Source organism: Balaenoptera physalus, assembly GCF_965194825.1.
Source record: "Balaenoptera physalus genome assembly, chromosome: 10".
NCBI lineage: Eukaryota > Metazoa > Chordata > Mammalia > Artiodactyla > Balaenopteridae > Balaenoptera > Balaenoptera physalus.
The window spans coordinates 43,372,705-43,397,396 of NC_138889.1; the positions used below are offsets into that span (position 1 = coordinate 43,372,705).

At 46.9% G+C, this 24,692-nt stretch overlaps 1 protein-coding gene across 1 annotated transcript in view; it reads left to right on the forward strand.

Moving 5' to 3' along the window:
- Positions 1-24,692, forward strand: part of SMCO4 (single-pass membrane protein with coiled-coil domains 4) — a 72,551-nt gene that overhangs the window by 42,373 nt on the left and 5,486 nt on the right. The window contains exon 2 of the mRNA XM_082410094.1: positions 9,272-9,343. The gene's annotated coding sequence lies outside the window, so the exon portion shown is untranslated. The remainder of the gene's footprint in view (positions 1-9,271; positions 9,344-24,692) is intronic.

Consider the following 24,692-nt stretch of genomic DNA (forward strand, 5'->3'; position numbering starts at 1 on the left):
CTGTGTTGGGTCTTCGTTTCTGTGTGAGGGCTTTCTCCAGTTGCGGCGAGCGGGGGCCACTCTTCATCGCGGTGTGCGGGCCTCTAACTATCGCGGCCTCTCTTGTTGCGGAGCACAGGCTCCAGACGCGCAGGCTCAGTAGTTGTGGCTCACGGGCCCAGTTGCTCCGCGGCATGTGGGATCTTCCCAGACCAGGGCTCGAACCCGTGTCCCCTGCATTGGCAGGCAGATTCTCAACCACTGCGCCACCAGGGAAGCCCCTTGACCTTTTTTTTTTTTTTTTTTTTTTTTTAAACCGTGAAAGTATGGCAGTAGAGAACACAATGACTACTAATACAGTCAGATGCCACTGCCTTGATTCTTGCTAAGGCACCAGCAGTTTTCCCCACCATTGTTTTTGCACCATCAGTGAAAATATCACACTGTTGAAGATAGTGTTGACCTGGCAGCACCCTCCGAGAGGGTCTTGGACCATACTTTGAAAACCACTGGATAAGAACAAACTGTCTTCATTCCTCTGCACACATAGGACGCTCTTGCTTCCCGTCTGCCTGGAACACTCTCTCCCTTGTGTCTGAGTGTGCAGATACTCACATATGTATGTATGTATGTATACATGCATATATGTGCATGTGTCTGTCACTTCAGTTAATACTGGTTGTACTTATCATGTGCTCGTGGGTCTCTTCCAGTAGACGGTAGACTGTGAGCCAGGTTTCATAGTTATCTTGGGTGGCAGTAGCACCAAGTACTGTGCCTATTAAATGTTAACTTGTTGAATGTTGCCTGTCTTCATCATCATCATATTATTATCATTTCAAGGGTTTGATAAATGTTTTTTGAACAAATGAAGAATTTGTGTTAGTATTTTCCCAGGGTTTCCTTAGAACATTCGTTCTCTGATATCAGTAAGTGTTAATCATGAAAGGGCATCTGTGGTTAAGTTGATTTGGGAAGTTGAAATAGGTATTTAATTGAAAGCTTTCCCATATTCTTTATTATATAATATGCATTGTGAATTTCTAAGGGAGATGGGAGGCTACAGAATGTAATATTTCTCCAGTTGAATAGCACGTGAACCTTCTTTTCTTGGTATATCTCATAGGATTAGTTTCCTTGGAATTTTCTTTGGGAAATAATTGTGTAGACTGGCTTTTCCGTTTTTACAGATTATTAAATGGATTACCCATGTTTATTCATGTATTAATTTATACCTCAGATATTTAATGAGTACTTCTTAAGGTTAGACGCTGGTAGATTTAGGCATACAATGGCAAGCAAAAAGAAAAAACAGACTTTGAGAAAATAGTAATACACTATTTGTGTGAAGTAGATGGTTAAGTGGGAGATTCAAGTATCATCAACTGATCACCCGAAATTACAAGTGTTGTGTTGATGGTATGTTGGAAGGTACAGCTATCTGTTGGTATCCAGGAGAGATTGGTTACAGGACTCCTGCAGATACCAAAATCCCCAGATGCTCAAGTTCCTTGTATAAAATGGCATAATATTTGCATATAACCTCTACATATCCTCCTGTATACTTTAAATCATCTCTAGATTACTTATAATACCTAATACAATGTAAATGCTACGTAAGTAGTCGTAAATACAATGTAAATGCTTTGTAAATAGTTGCCAGTGTGTGGCAAATTTGTTTTGCTTTTTGGAACATTCTGGAAAATTTTTTTCTTTTTTCGAATATTTTTGGTCTGTGGTTGTCGAATCGGAGGTTGTGGAACCTGCAGAGACAGAGGGCGGACTGTACACAGTGCTAAACCGTTTGCTTTTTGTTTTTTTCATTCTCAAAGCTCTGCCGGGCCTGTTTAGGTATCCCTCCCAGCATTTTGCTACTGCTGGCATCACTGTGATCCAAAAGACTGATGAAGAAGCTCAGTAATGATGGGGGCCGTTTGCCCAGCCGTATCATCTGAGAGTATAGCGTGTTGGAGATAGGGTCTTTTAAAATGTGAGCCAACCTCTTCTTAGTGCCTGGCACATAGTAGGTGCTTTTATATGTTGATTGGCTGGACGAAGAGTGAATAAATAAATGTGCTCAGAGACTAAAGGATAAACCCCACGCTGTGGTCCCATTACTCCAGTGCCCGAGCTTGCTGCGCCGTACAGGGTGGGCTGAATAAAACTGTATATATGCTTTTCATGCCCCGCAGCTCTGACCTGGCCCATGTTGGAGGGAATCAGTGACTCTTACCTTCTCTGCCCCAAAAAACAACACACGAAGCACATCCTCCTTTTTCTGTTTTGATCCAGTTCTGCCCATACGTTGCGGGAAAATGTTAATACACTCTTTATATGAAAATATTTAATCAAAGGATGTGATGTTGATACAGTAAAATTGGCCTTTGGTCCTCTGACTGCCTGGACAGACGATAGCAGGAGGGTTTTGCAACGCAATAGGCTTGGACTCCGGACTTCGGTAAGAAGATTAAGCCGCTGTTTAATGTGATGATTCATTCTGTGAAGTCACCTACAGAGAAATCAAACATTTCCATGCTTATTAACCAGAGCTCTTGGTTTTTGGTGTGTGGCCCACACCACTTTGGGCTGGATGCGCTCTGGGAATGCATAAAGACCTCCCTCTGGTCCCTCCTCCCCACTGCCACGTGTGGATAGAGAGACAGGAAAACATGTAGCAGCTCAGATTATCCTCTTGTTTCAAAGCCTGAAACTTCTTCAGCCACTTCATGTTCCTGCCAGAGTCTGAAAACTAATAGGCTTTAGAGAGGCGGAGGGTTGAGTGGAGTCACTTAGGGAATGGAATGCATCCGGGTGGCTGATTTTTCAGGTGTTGTTCTGAAACTGAATTAAGAAAATTCTCGGGGAGTTTTCTTGATTTCTAATTTTTATGATTGAGTTAGAGTTGCAGAAGTATGATGAGTTGCTAATTTAAAAAAATTTTTTTTTCGTTTCTTTGTAAAAGGAATTCACGTTAATTGTAGAAATTTGGAAAAATATCAAAAGGCATAATGCTGAAAATTACCCATAATTCTAGTATTCAGAGATAATCACTACAAAACGTTTTGTTGTATTTGCATGCATTTCTATATGCATAATTAAGATCATTGTGTATAAATTTTGATTTCTACTTTTCCCATTTAACATATGAATATTTTATCTTGCATTGAGAGCAGTACAGCATGGGAGCTTGTGTTAGTTTCCTGTGACTGCAAATTTCCACAAACTGGGTGACTTAAAACCACAGAAATATATTCACTCAGTTCTGGAGGCCAGAAGTCTGAACCAAGGTATAAGAATTGTACTCCCTGTGGAGGCTCTAGGGGAGAATCCATTCCTTGACCCTCTCAGTTTCTGGTGGCTGCTGGCATTCCTTGGCTTGTGGCCCTATCTCTCCAATACCTGCCTCTGTTTTCACATGCCTTTCTTGTGTGTGTGTATGTGTGTGGTCTCCCTCTGTCTCTCTTTGAGAGCATTTGTGATGGCATCTAGGGCCCACCCAATGATCGAGGATATCTCTCCATCTTAAGATCCTTCATCTGCAGAGATGCCTTTTCTATCTAAGGTAGCACATACAGGTTCTAGGGTTAGGACCTGTTATCTTTGGGGCCATCAGTGTATTCAGACTATCACAGGATTTGAGAGTATGGACTTTTTTTTTTTTTTTCTTTTTAGCTTCTGATGGTCTGCTTTATTTAATATCATGTTAATGTATGTTTTCTTCAATGGATATATATTTTTTTCTTTTTCAAATTCTTTTCCCATTTAGGTTGTTACATAATATTGAGCAGAGTTCCCTGTGTTCTACAGTAAGTCCTTGTTGGTTATCCATTTTAAATACAGCAGTGTGTACATGTTAATCCCACACTCCCTAACTATCTCTTCCCCCCACCATTCCCCCCTGGTAACCATAAGTTCATTCTCTAATTCTGTGAGTCTGTTTCTGTTTTGTAAATAAGTTCATTTGTATCATTTCTTTTTAGATGCCACATATAAGTGATACCATACGATATTTCTCTTTCTCTGTCTGACTTACTTCACTCAGTATGATAATCTCTGGGTCCATCCATATTGCTGCAAATGGCATTATTTCATTCTTTTTAATGGCTGAGTAATATTCCATTGTATATATGTACCACATCTCCTTTATCCATTCCTCTGCTGATGGACATTTAGGTTGCTTCCATGTCTTGGCTATTGTAAACAGTGCTGCAGTGAACATTGGGGTGCATGTATCCTTTCGGACCATGTTTTTCTCCAGATATAAGCCCAGGAGTGGGATTGCAGGATCATATGGTAGCTCTATTTTTAGTTTTTGTAAGGAACCTCCACACTGTTTTCCATATTGGCTGTACCAATTTACATTCCCACCAACAGTGTGGGAGGGAGGGTTCCCTTCTCTCCACACCCTCCAGCATTTGTTGTTTGTGGATTTTTTGATGATAGCCATTCTGACTGGTGTGAGGTGATATCTCATTGTATTTTTGATTTGCATTTCTCTAATACTTAGCAATGTTGAACATCTTTTCATGTGCTTCTTGACCATCTGTATGTATGAGTCATACATCTGTATGACTTTTGAGTCAGACTGGGTGGGCTCAAATCCCTGTATGGTCTCTTACTAGCAGGATGATCTTGAGCAAGTGTCTTAACACTTGGTGCCTCCATTTACTGATCTGTAAAGTGGGAATAATAACAGTACCTACTGGGAATTCCCTGGTGGTCCAGTGGTTAGGGATGTGTGCTTCCACTGAAGGGGACATGGGTTCCATCTCTGGTCAGGGAACTAAGATCCTGCATGGCATGCAGCGCAGCCTAAAAATAAAAATAAGAATAACAGTATCTACCTAAGTAGATTAAGAAGGTTCATATATGTAAAGCACCTGATAAGCTTAGGACAGTTCCTGGTCCATGTAAGGATTAACTGTTATTATTGTAGTTGTTACTTTTATTAGAAATTCTTTGTAAAATGTCATTTTTATGGCTGTGTAAAACTTTATTCATGAATCTACCATAATTTGTCTAATCATTTCCTTTTCTTGGCTATTAACTTTATTTCTAATTTTTTTAATCTCATATATAACCCTGCCATGGATATCTTTGAGCATTGTTTTGTCCCCATTTCAGATTCATTCCGTAGTGTAGAGGTCTGAAAATGGAATTACAACATTAAAGGGTGTGTACAATTTTAAGCCATTTAATAAGAATTTGTCAAATTGCTTCCAGAAAGATTGTGCCTGTTATACTCCTACCAGTGGTTGAATGATGAGAATGCCCGCTTTGCTGTGGCCAGACCTGCATCAAGTGTTATCATTTTAAACACTCTCTGGTATTTTGACATGGTCTGCCCCTTAAGGCTGAAATGTAACATATCAAAAGGAGTCAACATAGTAGTTCCTTTGATAAGGAGTGTTCTTGCAAGGCAAGAAAACTTCTAATGAGAAATGAAACCCTTGCTTTGTCAAATTTCCGAGTGCCGCCTCCATCCTGTTATGAAGCCTGGAAACTTCCTGAGTGTTTTCGAGGTTACAGGGCGGGATGTTGGGGGAGAGGCTATGTCAGCAGCAGGACAGTGCTAGGTACACAAGGATTTTCATAAAACAGTTTTGTTTCCGTTCTCAAACTTGGACATTGAAAACTCTGAGCACTTGATGGGATGAGGGAGGCACACTTGAACAAAAAACCCTGATAAATTTAATCCCTTTACAACTGAAGCCATTTGAGGGACAGGAGGATGGGGAAGGGAGGGGGCAGCTCCTGCACTGCCTGCAAGGTCAGATGGGAGACCAGCCTTGGGAAGGGCTGAGGGAACAGTCTGCAGCTGCACCTTCATTCTTTGTAATGGCTGAGTAATATTCCATTGTATATATGTACCACATCTCCTTTATCCATTCCTCTGCTGATGGACATTTAGGTTGCTTCCATGTCTTGGCTATTGTAAACAGTGCTGCAGTGAACATTGGGGTGCATGTATCCTTTCCTTTACCAGGGGTGTCTGTTGCCATCTGGTCTTGCCTGGGCTCCTGGGCTGCAGAGGAAGAGCTGGGGTCTCAACTGAGTGAGAGGCAGGGCAGTGGTTTTTTTCTCCAGCAGTGAACTGATATGAGTGTACAGTGCACAACAGGTACAGCTGGTCACAAATAAATTCCACAGTATCCAAACCAGTTGTAGTCGACGGTATGGTGGCCCCAAAGATGGGTTTTGCTCTTTACATTTTCTTATATTATTGTTGTATGTTTAAGTTTGGTTCTAATATACTATTGGATTCGGTTTGCTAGTATTTTGTTGAGTATTTGATTAGAAAGAACTCTTGAGAATGAGGAGATTTTACATTGGCTTCATTTACTCTTTTATGTGTGTCCCTACTCATATCAGGGCCCCGGAAGGCAGAAATTGAGAAGCAGCTTATGTATTTTGTATACCTGTGTTAGGAAATGTCGTATATCCTGTTGCTCCCTCCCTCCAGGGTGATCTCCCTTAAACCACATCATTATGTTGCCTTGGCAACTGCTATTTGTTATGCTTTTCTTTTCAGAACAAGTTGTGTAACCTTTTCCAAATAAGGTCCAAGTAATGTGACCTTATTTGGAGAGAGGGTCTTTGTAGATGTAATTAAGATAAGGATTTTCTTTTAAAAAAGAAATTAAGGTTTTATTCTAATGAGAGTCCACCAAGATTTCTACCCAAGAAGTGACATGATTTAATTAGCATTGCTTAAAGATCTTGTTGTTCTTTCTTTTTTTTTTTGGCACCGCCATGCGGCATGTGGGATCTTAGTTTCCCTGACCAGGGATGGAACCCGTGCCCCCTGCAGTGGAAACTCGGAGTCTTAAGCACTGGACTGCCAGGGAAGTCCCAAGATAAGGATTTTTGAGATGAAGTCATCTTGGATTCTCTAGTGGGCCCTAAATGCAATGACAAGTGTCCTTATAACAAAGAAGAAGAAAGAGATTTTACACACACACACACACACACATGCACACACGCACACACACACACAGAGAAGGCAGTGAAGTGGAGGAGTGGTGTGGCCCCAAGCCAAGGAAAGCCAGCAGACACGAGAAGCTGGAAAAGACAGGGAGCAGTTTCTTCCCTAGAGTCTCTGGAGGGAGTGTGGCCCTGCCGACGCCTTGATTTCAGGCTTCTGGCCCCCAGAACTGTGACAGAATAAATTTCTGTTGTGTTATGCCACCCAGTTTGTGGTAATTTATTATGGCAGCTGCAGGAAACTTGTACACCAGTCTGTGCTCTGTTCAACAAGACAGTTCCACTGATCGTGTGCTTGACTGTGTAGCAATGTCGTAAGCAGTAAAAGCTTCAAAGCTGCTCTTAATTTCTGTACTTATTGTGAGCCAACAGCAAAGGGGTGGTGGATGGCACTGGTTTGCAGACCACCCTCTGAGTGCCACAGGTCCTGTCTCCCTCCCTGGTTTTGTGGACAAGGAAACTGAGGCCTGGAGAGGAGAAAGTGGGGCTGAGTTTAGAGCACAGGTGCCTCTGCTGCTTGGAATGGACAGATAGGATTTGGCAGGGGGCCCGGGGGCCAGGTCTGGGGTGAGCAGACAGGATTGCTGCCCTTCAGCCTGTCCTGCAGGCCCGCTGGTGTCCCTGTGGCTGTTCTGCACCCTGCAGAGTGAAAGTTGATGCTCCAATGAGCCCCTGGAGCACTGAGCTGCCTAAAAGGCCCAGCAGCCAGGAGATACTTGTGAAGCCTTTGCTGCAGCTAATGAGCCAAGAGTAGCAGGCAAAGCACCCTGTCAAGGGTAAAAGTCACAGCTTGATGTCGACTTAATTTCTAGCTGACTGCTTTAGTCTTTGTGGTTTGGGTCATATTTTCTCTCTGTAGCCCAATTTTAACATTCTACATTTTCAGAGAGGTAATTATCTCATAGAGAATATGGGATTAGACTACAGTCATCTTGACTCTTAATGCTGCTTAAATAAAGTCCATCCAGCTTAACCTGGCATTCAGACCCCCTGAAGAACCTTCTACTCTCCAGCCCTGCCTCCCAGCCCTCTGTTTCACACACCCTCATCTTTGAACTTCACAAAAACCATGCTCCCTAGTAGAGGGGACTAGAAGGTGTTAGAGTCTTGAAGCCCTACAGTAGGTGAGTTCATGGTTGACCAACTCAAGAACCAATGGAAAAATAGGTCAAGGGGATAGAGGGCATAAATCTTTCAAGATCTCAGGGGAAAAAAATGTTCACATTTATTAAAGTAGACTCTAAAGGCAGCACAAACAGCTAGTACCAGTCACTAGCATATGAGCTAAGTCATCTGGTCTACCATCCGGCTCAGTTGAGCCACCAGATGACTGTCGCCACATGAGTAAACCAGAAGAAAAACCACCCTGCTGAGCCCAGCACTAATTGCTGACCCACAAACCATGAATAAATAAAATGTTTATTGTTTAAGACCAAAAAAATCACAGCACGGTAAATCAAGATTTATCCTTGAGTTATTACATTTCTCTTTTTAGTAATGATAGGCATCGTATAGTTACTCAATTATTCCTTACTTGCTATAGACACTTTCAGAGTCTCCCAGCTTTGTATCTCATTGAAATTCTTATTTTGTTTTGTTATGGATAGTACCCATATTAAGAGCCCCTTTTCCCCAGTATCTGGGTCTCCATCTTAATATTTAATACTGCTGGGATTTTATGAATTATTTGTTGGATCTACTCTCTGGGTTTCCCACATCTCTCTCTTCCTTTCCTCTCAGGTATTATGGGACAGTAGTTCAGAGGCCCAGGTCACTCCCTCTCATCTTTTATTTTTCCCAAGGCTTTGTTTCAGAAGCCTTTATTTCTTCACCATCTGCTTGTGTTTGTTTGTTTAGTCCCAAGCCTGGATCTCTTATTTTTAAATAAGTAATTTTTGTTTGCAAGGAACAGAAATGCTCTCAAGCCAGCTGTAGTTAGCAGAGGGTCTGTTGCAGGAATCTCAGGAATGCAGGGAGCAGGCTGGAGCAGGAAGGCTCCTCTAGTTCAAGGGCTGTGCAGTCCTGTTCATCTCGCGCGCGCGCGCGCGCCCGCGCGCGCCCGCGCGCGTGTGTGTGTGTGATTCTCTGGATCAGGGCTCACTGCTGCCTGCCTAAGTTTGCATGTCTTTATTCTCAAATGAGGAAAGAAGGAAGGGAGGGAGGCAGTATGGCTGCTGGAAACACACCAGTCACTCGGGGGAGGGGGGTGACTGACGCGAACGGACTTGACGGGGGTGTCACAAAAAAGAGGTCTGTGGAGGGTAGTCCCACCAAACCTATTACACCTCTTTTTCTGATTTCTCAACAGGCATAACCCAAAGTCACCTTTCCTGGAAATCAGTTTGCTGAAACTATTGAAACAGCAGTTCTTGAAGAAAAGGTAAATAGAAGTGAATTTGTGTCTACTAAAATTCTCTTAAGAGGGAAACCCATGTTTGGAGGGTTGACCATCCCTGTCGTTCCTTAAACACACCCAGTTCTGTATGTATTATTTTACCTTCCTCTGCCTGGCCAAGTTCCTAGTCATCCCTCAAGGCCTTTATCAAGTGCTGCCTGCTTTTGAACCCCACAATACTCTCTCCTTCTTACTGACACGTATCCCAACGGGCTTTACATTACCATTCGTGCCCCTCCTCTGACCGTTCTCCTGTGGCTGTATGGAATGTAGGCGCTCCTTCTCTGTGATCCCCACCCCATCGTAGCACTTCCACACTTGATTATAGTTGCCTGTTTGCGTGTTTTCCCCAGTTACTTCCTCGAGACATATCTGAATTGTGCCTTGGACATAGTAGATGCTCCATAAACGTTTATTGAATTAACAGTGAATTGGCCTCCATTCTAGACGGTCAGCTCCCATGTGGATTCACTTTGTACCTCCACCACTCCACCCTTGTAGCGCCTGTACTATAAATCCTTCTCAAATCGATTCTGTTCTTTGAGCGTTCATCAGAAATTGTTAATCTTCTCTAGTTGTCCTTTGTGTTTTGGCTGTTGGTGAAATGAAGCAAAGCTTTTCTATCTAGTTTTTATTTTTCATGGGCAGTTTGGGTCCATGTTAAGAGCAGTAATCCAGAAGCGGGAGGGGAAGGGAGGTGACAGGCGGGTCAGGGAACCAGTGACGGTGGGAGCATGTCTCCCCACCCTGCCTCTGCCTCCCTGTGGTTGGTGTTGAATGGGATTTACTCGAGGTGGGGTTTGGTCATGCCCCTCTTGTCTGCTGGATGGCAGACCCCCTCCCCCATCCATCCATCCATCTATCCATCCATCTATCCATCCATCCATCCATCCATCCATCCATCCATCCATCCATCCGTCCATCCATCCGTATGATCTTCCGAGCTACCTCAATCAACAGACAGTTGCATCTGAACCCACCTCCCTGCTCCAAACCTTTTTTGCTTTAAATCATTGAGTCAGCAGATTCCTTTTCTCACCTGCTTTTACTGCACCTGCTGAATATCCCGAAGACGTTCCTCACTAATGTAGGAATGTCATGTAATGTTATCTGTTTTGTTGGTCACCATCCTCTTAAGAGGACTTGTCCCAGCCTTTCCTACCTGACAGTAACCAGCAGTTGTCTCTTCCATTTGAGGGGTTCTTCTCCTTTTAGAGGGTGCTTCTACACACAGCACCAGAGTTTCTTCTCCCACCAATTCTAGGAAACAGGTAGGGGCAAACGGTAACTTCCCGTTTCAGTAAACAGGCTCAGAGCAGCTAGGCGTCCTGCGTGAGGCCACGTCGCCAATGCGAATGGCGTCTGGTTTTTCTCTCCCCTGCACCATCTTGCGCATTCCCCTTGGAAGCAACCGCTGCTGTCACAGAACCCAGGGGCTCTGTCTCACCCACTCCAGTGTTCCTCTCAGTGGGGGGAGCTGTGGCCTGCTGTGGAGAGATGCCGTCTGACCCTGGTGTTTCCCCTACCCCCAGCCAGGCCGCTTTCTTGAAAAAGTAGGTCTCTTTCTCCCGAGACCTTCCAATCAGTCTTATAAGTTTTATTTTGGTTGGGGCTTATTTAAATGCAGGAAATTTAATTAGTTTACATGAATGCTGTGCTGTCTTACTCTAGCAATACATAGGAAGACACTAACAGGGGCTAGAGCAGCTTAATCTAGCTGTATCTAATGATTTTCTTTCCTTGCCTTCTCCTTTAAATACTTGCAAATGGTGCCATCAATCAAGGTGGCAGAGCACACTGCTTTATTGCCATGTAGAATTGTTTAGTTAAATGTGATTTTTTAAAAAATGGCTCAACTTTTAATTAGAAAGCAGATTGTCAAATAGATTGGAAAATAGACCCATCATGATAGGAAACCAGGTTCTGGTCCAGAAGGAAGCATGTTAACTTAAGAGCAGGATGTGATTTCAGTGAGTCATTGTTTTCCTAAAATAGGCCGTCTTCTCTGGTCTTTTTTTGAGAGAGAGACCTTCCTGTACATCTGTACCGCCTTAGATTAACATTTTCCTGGGGGAGATTCTACTTGGAATCCCCCGAACAGGGTGGTACACCCAGCAGTGTAACTGTCAGGGCACAGGGCTAGATACCGAGACCCTTCTACCTGAAACATCAGTGTCAAGAAATCAGCAAACCTGTTATGTTGCTTGTAATTGAAGAAATTTTCAAGCTACATACTTTACTTCCCATTGTGATGTGATGCAAATCCCATTTTACTGTTAACAGGACTGTTTTCTTAGCCCCAAAGCTGGTATCTGCTTTACTACTGAAGATCATCTTAGAAGCAGCTTGCACATGTCCTGGCCGAGTTTGGCCCCATGAGCTCCCTGTGTGGTGCACCACCCCACCTTGAGCTGGCACAGTGGTGGACACACAAGCACCCCGAGAGGAGGGCGGGAAGGGTCACCTGTGAGAACGGCCCCGGGCGTCCATCACTCCACACAGCTCCTCTGTGCTTTGTAGCTCCTTTTATACCTTTGATAGCCGTTAGTGAACTTGGATAGGTCATGGGCACCTCAGTTTCAACTCTTGCTCTCCTTCTATCACAGCCCCTTTCCAGACCTCCCTTCCCCCCATTTCATTAAGGTGCACAGCTGTTAATTCACTTTCTCAAGCCATTAACTGGGGAGTCATCTGTTATCCTCACCTTTCTCTTCCTCCAAATCACCAAGTCCTAGTGGTACTTCTAAAGCAGATCTTGAATTCTTCTGCTGCCCTTCCACATCCTTCTCCCAAGTCCAGTGACATTGTCATTTGCCTGAGTCACTGCAAAGGCCTTTGAACGGTTGCCCTGCTTCCACTCTCGCTCCATTCTGCTCACCATGTTGGACCCAGGGGATCTTTAACAATGCTTGTCATATCATTTCACTCCCTTGCTCAAAGCTGTCAGTGACCTCCTTCCGCACTGGGATGGATCCCACGTGCCCAGCATGGCCCACAGAGGGGACTGTGCGATCTGGGCCCCGGGCCTTGCTGGAGATCCCACAGCATTGTTGCCATCATGTTGAAGTAACTTGTGAGATGCTTTGCCCTTTCACTTTTGACTTCCTTGGCAGATCGCAGTGACTGATTTTCCAAGTCACGTTCCATGCAGTGGAATGCTCCCGGGGGACTTTACACTGGGGAGATCCTGGACGTTTGATTTTACAGTAGGGATTCTGTAGGCTGGGTCTCTACTTCTGAGGCTCCCTCCTGGATGGCAGTGATCTGATTCAGACATGCAAGTCCTTTCATCAATTCCCACGGGTGTGGGACTCAAAATTCCACAGACTCCCAAGTTTAAGGCATGGCTGCAGGCTATCTACCAGTAATCACAGGGATGTCATTAAAAGTTACTGGGAAAAAAAAAAAAAACCAGGGTAATGGTGTGATTTCAAGGATTGAAGGTGATGCAATGGCCACTGTCTCTAACTTACAAGGTGCCTTCCTCCCTCAGAAGAGGCAAAACCCACCTGCATCTAAGGTGGAAGCCCACCAAGGTCAGTCACAGGGTTCTCAACCTCCTAAATATGGTTCAGTGGGTCATCTCCAAAACTACTTCCAATATAAAATAAATGGCAAAGTGCAACTTACTTAAATTTAATGAGAATTTAATACACAATACTATGTATTGTTTGCTAATGCTGAACTTTTCTGTTTTCATGAACTTTCAATAATTCATAAAGTTGTACATAATCTTAAGAATAAATCTCAAGATTAAGGTTATCTTGAATAAATTTCATCTAGATAAAACCACAAAAAAAAAAAAAAAGAAATGTGATTGATGTTAAATTACAGTCCATCCTCCATGCAGATTCTGCACTGGGGGATTCAACCAACCACGGATCGAAAACATTTGGAAAAAAAAAATGCCAGAAAGTTCCGAAAAGCAAAAGTTGAATTTGCCACATACCAGCCTATTCACATAGCATTTACATTGTATTAGGTATCACAAGTACTCTAGAGATGATTTAAAGTATATGGGAGGATGTGCCATAGCTTATATGCAAATTCTATGCCATTTTATATAAGGGACTTGGGTACATGGGGGAGGTGGGGTCCTGGAACCCACCCCCTGCGGATCCCGAGGGGCGACTGTACCGCAGGCTGGAGTTTCTGGATGAGTGCCTCGTCCTCCACTAGGAGTCTGGCTGTCTCGCCACGCACACAGTGGTGTGTTCCAGGCTCCCGTGGAGCGTGGACTTACACAGGCCCTTGGGTTTCCCGTAGAATTTGGAAACAGTACTCTAAGAGTGCACTGTCACCACCATCTTGAATTCGTGACAGTTGTTAATTGCCAGGAATCTAGATGTTTAATTATCAGTCACTGTTAGCTTGGCTTTCTCATTATTAGTTCAGCACCATTTGGTTGGTTGTTTACCTTGAAGAGTGAAGTGGTGCATATTTACACCAGGGATGTTTTCTGGCTAACAAGTTTCCAACAACTGGACTTTAAAACATGTGTGAGATGTAAACGAGTCATCCATACCCCTTTCCTGAAGCAGACATGCACCTCTCCTGCATTTGCTTCTACAGTGATTCTTCACAGTTAACCACTGCATATGTTTTGCTGGGAAGGGGAAAGTGTGTGGGGCGGGTCCACACCCATCTATGGGCAGTGTAGAGGGATTTAGAAGTGTCTGTACTATTTAGGGCTTGAGAAAGCAGCAAGGTAAGGCAGGGAAACACAGGTTAGGCTGTTGCAGAAATCCACATGAACCAGACGAGGGCCTACTGGTAGTGGGGATGGAGCAGGACGATGTGTTGAGAGATGTTTAGGAAGAGGGATTGGTAGGTCTTGGGGGACAATTTGATACAGGGAATGGGGGTGGGAGGGGAGACATCGAGGAAAACCCCCAAACCTCTAGCTTGGGCAACATTAGCAAGCGGAACAGGCTTAGATCGTTCATCAAATACTTACTGAACCCCTGGTCGGGGAGGTGGACAGAAATGATGAACTCTAAAAAGAAAAGGTGGAACGAAAGAAAGGTTATTTTAAAGGTGTAGAAGTAGGCGAAAGGGCACCTAATTTTGACTAAGGGGATCAGACAGGTTTTCTCACCAGAGAGAGTGTGTAATGCAGGCCAAGACGAGAAGACCTGGGCATAAGTGCGCGTTGGCTTGTTCTGTACCTCGAGCAGCGGGACAGGAGTAATGGCTGCTTGATGCCACGTAGGGAACGGGGCTGCACTCCGCACACGGGGCCTCGGAGGCCCGGCCAAGTTCACACTGTGTGTTGTTGGCCTTGAGGCCACCGAAGGCTTGTTAGTTGGAGGACTAAGATGAGACCTCGGTTTAAGTGAACTCGTTCTATCTGGAGAATGAGGAACGGGGAGGCTGGAAGGAGGAAGACGTGCGGGGTGAGACGGTGAGGCCTCGGTGAGGGCGGGCAGGACAGACGGGCTCCGGGTATGGGTGCAGTGTTGATTTCACTTGGAGATGGGGGGTGGGTGGGATCTAGAGTCAGGGCAGGCGGAGAATAATCAGGCCCTGGTGAGGGCGGCGGGGGGAAGCGGAGGTGAAGGAGACCAGGGCTGCCTGAGGAAGCAGCCTCACCGTGGTCAGCGGGGTCTCTGTGGCGCCCGCAGATGGGCCACAGGCAGAATCAGCAAGCCTGATTTCGTCTTCAGCGCTCCAAAGCCTCTTGTTCTGTGCCCTTTGCCCAAACCGTCCTCATCCACTGTTCAGGTTCGTAAAACCGGCTTAAGGTTCAGCAAACAAGACGGCCTTCAAATTAAAGATCAAATATGTATCACTTCGTTAGTGGCAAACCCCACTTCAGCAGCCCGAGCTCATTGTCTGATGGGGTCCTTCTCCTCCCCCGACCCCAAGCTGACCCTTCGGAGACTCCAGAGAACACCTGGCATGCCACTGGGTAAATATTGGAGAGCAGCCCAGTTTACTGCCTGCCTTTTGCAGAGTATTTGGATTTTGACAGCAGTCAGGGCCTGCAGTGAAGCACAAATGGTGGGTTTTGAGCTTTCGCCAGTGGGTCTGTAACGCCCTCTTTGGAGTGATCTTCTCGCTCACCGGCTGACAGCCGCAGGCCCTCGTGACCCTGCATCGCGGTGCTGCAAAGGCACACTCGTTTCAGGCACCCTCCTGCCCTAGTCCTGCTCGAGGCTTGCTCCCACCTTTTTCTGTGGCCTCTGCTCTCTAATCAGACATGCAGCCCCTTGTAATGCTCTCTGTATTACATCACGTCCCCCGCTCTCTGTCACCTTATGCTGCTTTGTCTTTCTTCATAGCACTTCACTCCTTGACACACTACATATTTATTTGTCTCTCGTCTGCCTCCTTTTCCTGGAATGTACGTTCCGTCAGAGCCAGAACTTCGTGTTGTTCATTATTCCGTCCCCACTGCCCGGACAGTGCCTAGCGCATCGAGGTGAATCAGTAACTGATGAGATGGACCAGTCAGTTCATCCCTCTGTATATGCACAGCAGTTGAGCAGTGCCTGGCATGTGGTAGGTGCCCGCTAAGTGTTTGATGGAATGAATTGGCGAGTGAGTGACTCTGTGTGTGATTGGCTCGTCCCTAACACTTAGGTGCCCAGCAAGTGTCTGTGGAATAAATGAATGGATGTGAGAGCTTGCCCGTCTCTTTCTGAAGCTGGCCCTCTGGGTGGGGTGAGCCCCAGTCTCTGTATTTGAGGAAGGCCCAGGCGTCCAGTCTTGGGCGCATGTAGTTGCGGCTGCTGTTTGCATTTGATGCTTCCGTCAATCCCTCACTCTCTCTCAGTATGTCTGCCATCAGCCAGGCGCTGTAATTAACTTGCTGTAATTTAGCTTAGGGATGAATTTTTCATTTTAAAAATGCCATAAACAACTGGTGCTCGTGATATGTTGGTTGTTAATGAAGTTCATGCCTAAGAGAACATGAGGACGGTGCTCCGCGTCTAGGAGAGAAGGGCTGTGAGCCCGCTTCCGGCCACAGGAGCGTGAGGAAGGCAGAGGAGTTCTGGCGGACTCGTGGCTCTGCATGCCCGCAGTGTTCCCCAGCGTGTAGGCAGAGCCCTGGGGTGCGTGTGGGTCCTGTTTACCCAAAGGTTTGGGGGAAATAACACTTAAAGAGTATTAAAACAAATATGGTTGGTTGTTGGAGGAGAATGCAACATAGCTTAGTGGTCACAAGCAGGGTTCTGGAACCAGACTGGGTGCGTTTGAATCTGTCCCACCACTTATTTGCTTCGTGGTCCTGGGCGAGTTACATAACCTCTCAAAACCCCATTTTTCGCCTCTAAGATGGGAGCCTGGGACGCAGTGAGAGCCACGGCAGGCTCTTATAACAGTGCCATGCCTGTTACGAGTAAACAGCAAGGGATAATGTTATATATGATTGCTTGACATTTAAAATAAGACAATTAAAATTTTATTCTTGCAGTGGCTTTGCCCCAGACTTGGCCTCCAGGACTGAATGTCCACTCTCCATATTTGAGATGGAAGAGTTAGAGAAGCACTGCCTTAAAAATAAAATCCAAAACAGTGCATACAATTGGCTGGTGTGCATGTCTTCATGAATTTCCCCCCAGCCTTGCCTTAGTCTTGAGCTGCCAGAGTTGAGCTGTCGATAACAAAGGGATAAATTAGTGACTTGCTTTTAGTACCTGCTGTCTTAAAGTACCTAATTGAATAGCAGATGAAATCGAGAGAACCTGCAGGTTTGGATAAAGAATTGCCATTTAAGGAATGACAACACCTAGAAGAGCTTGTAACTTTTCACGTGCATTACTTCCTTTTATTCTCATAAGACCCTGTTATTCATCAAGGTAGAAAGACTGTCAGGGTGTTTCTGTGACCTCTCCTGGGAATGGGATTGAAACACTTATCAGCCCTTCCTGCCTTGAGGTCCTCTGCATCCAGTGTTTTTCAGATGCAAGTCACTTTCCGTGGGATTAAACTGACATGTTTTTCTAATGAAATGAAACAAAGAAAATTTCCGAGTGTGTCGCACATAATAAGCTTACATATCATGGCACAAAACTTTGGTTTTAGTTTGTGCCGTGTGTGCTGCTGTTAATTGTATTTCTTTCTGTGCATCTTAACCGTTTCAAAGCCGTTGTTTTGTACCCTCTTACGGGAATTTCACTTAACTTCCTTTCTGTTCAGTCATCTCCTTTGTCCTGTCCGTGGTTGAGTTTGCTTCAGGTCAACTAGTTAAAACAAATTACTGTGCTTGAAGTTGCTGATCGCTGTGAATTTAACTGTAACTTGTCGGGGTTACATAAGGAGATCCATCAAAGGCTTTTTGCCCACCCCTCTTCAGTGGAAGGAGCTGATGGTTGAGCCGCACCTGCAGAGCTTGGTGGAATTGCAAGGCAGGTCCCTGAAAGCCAGTATTTCCTCAAGGCTGGGAGAGCCTCTTCACCGCTGGTTCTTGGAAGAAGCGTGCGGGGACTATTCTGCCCTCACATGGCCTTCTTTGTTCTCTGAGACCAGCAGGAGAGGCCTGGGAAACGTGACAGTAACTTGAACAGAAAAGGGAGGGACGTGGCTTCGTGGAATGAGCAGAATTGAGGCTCCTGCAGAGTTTTCCGCTCCTGAGCTCTGTGTGTGTTGGGGGTCAGGGAGGCGCATGTGGAGGGAGTGGGGCTCCTTGGACAGGCCACTTAAGCCTGAACAGCGGCAGCGTTTCAGATGCGAGGTCCCTGGCCAGGCGCTTTTCTTTTGCAATCTCATGTAACCCTCACATTGTATTCTTCTCACTGTGTCATAGTGGCCTGACAAAATCCTGTCCTGGTTAAGTCTAACATCCCCCGACTCCACCCCCTGTACCTGCACCTGCGCGTTGGTGCCACCCCCCAACCGCCTCGCTCTAAGATCTGAGGCCTCTGACTGCAGGCTGGTGGTCACCCGTCGTGCTCTAATGCATCCATCCCGCTTGACTGCTGTTTCACAGCTTCTCTCTCTTCAGACTCCAGCATCTTCTCCCTCTTCCTGCCTCCCAAGCTGATGACCTTCTTCCCATTTCACTGAGAACCAGCAATAGCCCGGTGAGAACTTGCACAGACTCCCACCGTCACATTGGGCCCATCCAGGGCCAGCCCAGCTGGTGCTCCAGCTCCCCTGGGTGGCTCGCCAGCACTTCTTTTTCCTTCCTTCTCCTGATCCATTTTCCCCTGTAACACAAACATTCTATAAGTGCCTTAAAAAACAAACAAGTAGAACAAAACTCTTGTCCTCATATCCCCTGCTGATTCTGACCCTATTTTCATAGTGATGAAGATGATGATGTTGATGACGGATGATGATAGTTACATAGTAAATACTACGGACCAGGCATTATTCTCATATATCAGTTCCTTAAGGGATTATTATCCCCATTTTCCAGGTGAGAAATGTGAGGCACGGAAAGATTAAGGAACTTGCCCGAGGTCACCGGGCTGATAAATGGCAGGAGTGGGACTGCAGTGCAGACACTCAGCCCCCGAGTCCTGCCTTGAGAAGCGCTGCCGACTCGTGGTCTCCGTTCTCTAGCCTGCTCCCTGCCTCCCTGGGACCCCCTCAGATCTGGGCCCCCTCCCCACCTCGCCACCCCACCAAAACTCTCCCCTCAGGTCACCGATTACCTACACGTGGCCAAGCCTGATGAGTGGCTCCTTCTTCCTGCAACACTTTCTGCACTTGCCTTCCAAGACACCTTACGCTTCCAGTTTTCTTCCTTTCATACCTTTTTAGTCTCTTACTGGTTGCTCTTCAACTCTGCAAGTCCTAAACCTCAGAGCGCACTGGCCCCTCTCTGTCTGCGCTCGCTCCCCAGCCTGGCGGCTTGCATTGCTGACAGCTGCCACGCTCCTGTGTCCAGCCCAGCTCTCTCCCCACGCACAGCCTCATGCATCCAGCTGCCTGCTCAGTGTCTCCACTGGGGACAGCTAATCGCGTCTCAAACTTGACCCATCCCATTGTCCCCACACCCCTACGTGGCGCCTCCATTCCTGCACTTCCTTGGGCCATAGAGCCTTTCATTGTTTTATCTTTTCACACTCCAGTTCCAATCTGCTGGTGAATCATGTTGGCTCTCCCCTCAATGTACCCGACCACTTTTCCCCACATCTGCCCCTCCCTGGGACCAAGCCACCATGTACCTCCTGAATAATTCACTCATGTCCTCACCGAGCTCCTGGCCTCAGCCCTTACCCCCTGCAGTCAGTCGTCCAGCAGTGCTTTTCCTTAGCACAAGCAGAGCCCTCCGGTGGCCCCCATCTTGCACAGGTCACTTCCTCACCTCCTTTGAGTCTCTGGTCCTGTGTCACTTTCTCATGAAGCCTTCCTTGATTGATTTCTCTAAATTTGCAGCCTCTGTTCTTATTTTCTCTAAAACACGTAGCATCATGTATGAGACACATATTCTGTTCATTTGTTGGTTGCCTGTCTCCCACATTCCCTGTAAACTATCCAGCATGTCTCCCGACATATAGTTGATGCTCAAAAAATATTTAAATGCTAGGTAGTTTTATCCCTGTTTTACAGACAGAGTAATTGAAGGTCTAAGAGGTTAAGTTCCTTGCCCAGGGCCACAGACCCCAGAAGTGCCAGGATGGGGATTAAAACCCAGACGTGAGCTTAATTGCTCTGTCTGCTCTTTTTCTTGTGAAAAAGGACAATAATAGGTAATACGAAGAATTACCATGAGGAGGAAATGAATACTGCACAGGAAAGCACTTTGCAGGAATGTCACTTATCCAATTTATTGAGAACCCTAGCTTTTTATGTCTGTGTTATTCAGCAACCCACCCCAAAGTTCTTTTGTGTTCTCGGGTTTTTATTTAGGAGTAGCTGACACTGCCACTGCCAAATGGCATAGTTTCTTCTTCCTTCACCCTCGGTGAGAGAAGTATGTGCACGTGTTTGTGCCTGTCAGCTTCCGCCTGTGGCTCTGATCCTCCCGACGGGCCGGCCGGTCGAGAGCTCCCCGACCTCTGAGGCCGGTCGGCAGCGGGGCGCTGGAGCCCGCGTGCTGCCACTGCTCACGTCTGTGTTCCCGGGAAGGCGCTTGTGTGATCAGCTGGTGCCTAGCGGGTGTCGGGAGCCCCATCCGGCTCAGTTCTCCTGGCGGCCTGCCCACCCCCTGTCCCCGTCTCTGCGGCAGACAGAAGTGAGGTGATCATGGCCCGTTACGGCTAAACCCCAGGGACGTACAGTGACGTGAGCACATGCCATGAGCCACAGAGCTGCTGCTCTTGGCACGCAATTTAGGTTTCCCTGAACTCAGGGCAGCTTCCCCGGGCTCACGGCGTAGAGCATGGAGTGGTGCAGCGCTCCTGATGCTTCATGTTGATAATGACGCAGCCAAGAGAAGAGCTGGTGGAGATCTGCCCCACAGACACCCTTCTTACGTGTCGTTTATTCGCTTGCGTTCCTGATTTTGCAGTAGGAGAAAAACGCAGCCATTTTCTCAGCGAGCATGTTACACCGCCTTTTCTGGAGACAGGAGAGCTGCAGGGCTGTGGAAAGGTGGACAGTGTGGAGGATGGGCGGGCAGTCTCTGGCCTCCATCCCTGGGAGTGGCCCTCCAGGCGGGCCGCCACCCGGGCCTGGTGTCTGTCCTCGCATCGCCTGTGTGGGGAGGAGCGGGTGCAGCCGACGCAGTCTGCAGCCACTTAACGTTGTTGCCTGGACGTGCTGTTCTCAGCGGGCGCCTCTGCAGCAGCCTGGGACATCCTGGGGGCCTTCTTTCTGAGCAGCCTGGCCCACCAGGAGAGTTCAAGCAACCTGCAGTGCGTCTTTAAGCCCAGGACACCTTCTGGGAGTCGGAGCAAGTAAGGAACAGGCTTTATCCGCTGCCACGTGAGACAGGCTCCTGCCCACACACCCTCCCTCCTCGTGTCCTCAGCCTCCAGAGCTGACAGGCAGGAACCCGCCATGGAATCTTGACCCTGTGTCCCGTCACTGCATGGGATGGCCCGGCTACCTGGAGGCAGCTGGGTTGGATGGGAGGCAGACAGAGCTGGGTCTGAATCCCAGATGCACTCTGACTTACTACCTAGGCCCTTCTCTGAGCTTCAGTTCCCTTGTCTGAAAAATGGGATAAAAGCCGCAGTGCGGTTTGCGTGTTTGTAGAGGGCTTTAGTGCGGTAGCCTGACAGGTAGTGAGCCTTCGGGATGTGATAGCTGCTGTTCTTAATTGTGGGCTGACCTGGAGGCACTGTCACTGTGGGGTCATGCAGAGAGGATGGGTGAGCTTTGGAATTAGGTCTGAGTTCAGATCCTCAGTCCATTCATTCACTCAATATTTAATGAGTGATTGTTACGGGTTTTATACTAGGGTTGAGACTGTGCTGGTTTCCTAATGGTCTTTGATCTTGGGCAAGTCACCATACTCTTCTTTTTTTCTTTTTTCATAAATTAATTTATTTTATTTATTTATTTTTGGCTGCGTTGGGTCTGTTCCTGCGTGTGGGCTTTCTCTAGTTGTGGCGAGCGGGGCTACCCTTCGTTGTGGTGTGTGGGCTTCTCATTGCGGTGGCTTCTCTTGTTGCGGAGCATGGGCGCTAGGCACGCGGGCTTCAGTAGTTGTGGCACGTGGGCTCAATAGTTGTGGCTCACGGGCTCTAGAGCGCAGGCTCAGTACTTGTGGTGCACGAGCTTCATTGCTCCACGGCATGTGGGATCTTTCCGGAGCAGGCATCAAACCTGTGTCGCCCGCATTGGCAGGCGGATTCTTAACCACTACGCCACCAGGGAGGTCCCCATACTTTCCTGAATCTCATTTTCTTCACGTAAAATGGGAGTGAGAATACCAATCTTGTGTTGAGAATGAAAGGAGCATTTCTAAGTGGTAGCTGGCTGGTTTATTATCTTCTGCTATAACTTTTTCTTCTCTCCTGTAGAATTTTCTGCTGTAACTCTGTGCTTAGTACGTAAGATGACTGCTTGTCCTCCAGCTTTGGTGTTCGATCCAGAGATGCTTGCTGAGCACCTGTTATGTGAGAGGCATCCTGCCAGCCCAGGGCAATATTATTACTAGCAAGACACATTTGCTCCCAGAGGCGTGCTTAGTCCAGTGGGGACATCAGGGGCCCAGCCAGTTAGGCGGCGGCCACTGGTCAGTGCTGCAGTAAAGGCCTAAACCGAGTGCCGAGACGGCACTGAGGAGGGAGTGCTGAAGGCCAGGCACAGGGGTGACCAAGGATGAGTGTCTGTACCAGGAGGACGCTGGTGCATGGGGGAGGGCATGCGGCAGAGCTCCTGCACGGGCACGGGCATGGGATGTGAGCGTGTGGGGTGGGCACTCAGGCGTGTTGGTAGTCGTGGGTCATGTGAGGTATGATGAGGCTGGAGAGATCCATTAGGGCGGGGCTGTGAGGGCCCCGGAGTCCTCACCATTGTGAGTTGAGGCCGTGATGTGGGAAGCTTATCAGGGGGCTGAACCTGGTGCTTATTGCATGGGGCAGGCACAGCACTGCCCAGTTAAAGTGCCATGTGAGCCACTCACGGAATTTAAAGTTTTTGAGTAGCCCACATTAAGACAGTAAAAAAAAAAAAAAAAAAAGGTGAAATTAATTTAATAATACATTTTATCGAACCCAGTATATCCAAAATGTTATCATTTCTTGTAATTAGTATGGAAGATTTTAATGAGACAGTTTATATTCTTTCTTTTGGTACGGAGCCTTCAAACTCTGGTGTGTATTTCACACTACAGCTCAGTTTGGACCACAGCCACATTTCCAGTGCTAGTAGCCACATGTGACGAGTGGCTGCCATACTGGGCAGTGCAGCATTAGCCTGTCTGGGATACGGGAGCTGGGGGTGGTCTCTGTGATTCTGAACCTTCCCTCAATTGCCCAAGCCAACCTTCTTCTCCCATCAAGCCTCTGGGAAGACCTGCCCAGCAGCAGACTGGTAACTGGTGGTTTTCAGCAGGGAAGAGAAAGAAACTGGGGGGTTCCATCATCCAGGGGTTATATGGTTCAAAACCAAAAAAAGGGCAGCGTTCCCTGGTACCTCCCTCCATACGTGCATCTGCACTGGAAAAAGCTCCCTGGAAAGGGAGTTACTCTGTACCATTTACTGAGCATCTGGTTTGGCCTGTTAATCAATACTTCAGATAATACTTCAGTCTTTCTCCTCCAATGACTCTACAAAGCAGGTTTTCTTATCCCATATTACAGAGGAGGAAAGTCAGGGCATGAGAGATTAAGTACATTGCCCAGGGTTGTATAACTAGACATGGCAGAGCTGAGGCTCAAACCTAGTTTCAAACCCACGTTCTTACCTCTGCTCCTGGCTGTTTCCCTAATAGGTTCTAAGGCTGTCATGTATGATTTCTAAGTAGGAAGAAATATACATAAGGATTTTAATAAGCGTGTGTGTGCACAATATATGTATATATATATATATATATATATATATATATATATATATAGAAAAAAGACTGGAAAGCTCAGCCAAAAAATCATAAAATGATTCTATCTGAAAGGATGTGTTTCCCCTTCCTCTCTGCCCCCCTCCCGTCTGCCCACGCACACCGGGGACCGGTTGGAACATTCCAGTGCTGACCAGTTGCCATGGGCTTGTTGGTGGGGGAGGGGCATTGGTGGAACTCAAGTGTTTGTGAAGTTTCCGTTCCCTGGGTTAGGGGAGCTAGAGGCAGGGGGGTGGCCAGGTGGCAGTCATGGTCGGGTTGTAAAGCTGGAACTCGGCTAGTGGCTCCTCTATCCTGCCTGGGCTGCTTGCTGGGAAAGAGCCAGACTGCACCTTACGAGCTTCATCTCTGATTTCCTCTCTGCAAGGGGCTGGTGAGCAATGACGTGGCCCCAAAGTGGGTAAAGGGCCGGGAAGGTGCGTGGGGAAGGCACCGGAGGATGGTTAGACTATTCAGGCTTCGGGGTCAGGCTGATGTGGGTTTGACTTTTGACTCTGCCACCCCTAATTTTGTGCCAGTGGCAAGGCTTTGGACTCCTCATTTGTAAAACTGGAGTAATCATTTTAGCCAGGGCTCCTTCGTTGGAAGGTACAGAGACCCACTGGGGCCAGCTCAAGTTCAAAGAGATGTCTATCCTAAGATTCAGAAACAGGTCAGCATAACTCAGCTCAGGAGGCTGTATAGAGCTGGGCCTCGCAGGGGCTGTGCTGGAAACATAAGAGCAGAGTCCCCAGTCTCCAGCTCTCAGAGTGCTGCCCTCGGCTCCTGTCTCCTCTCCCCAGCTTGGCTTCTTCCTCTTTTGTCTTCCGCACATGGCGTCAGATGGCTTCCCCGGTGCCCCCATCTGCAGGATTTTCCAGCTTGTGTGCCTTCATGTTTCTCAGTTTAGGTTTCTGAAATAGAGGCTGATTGGCCCTCTCCACTGAAGTT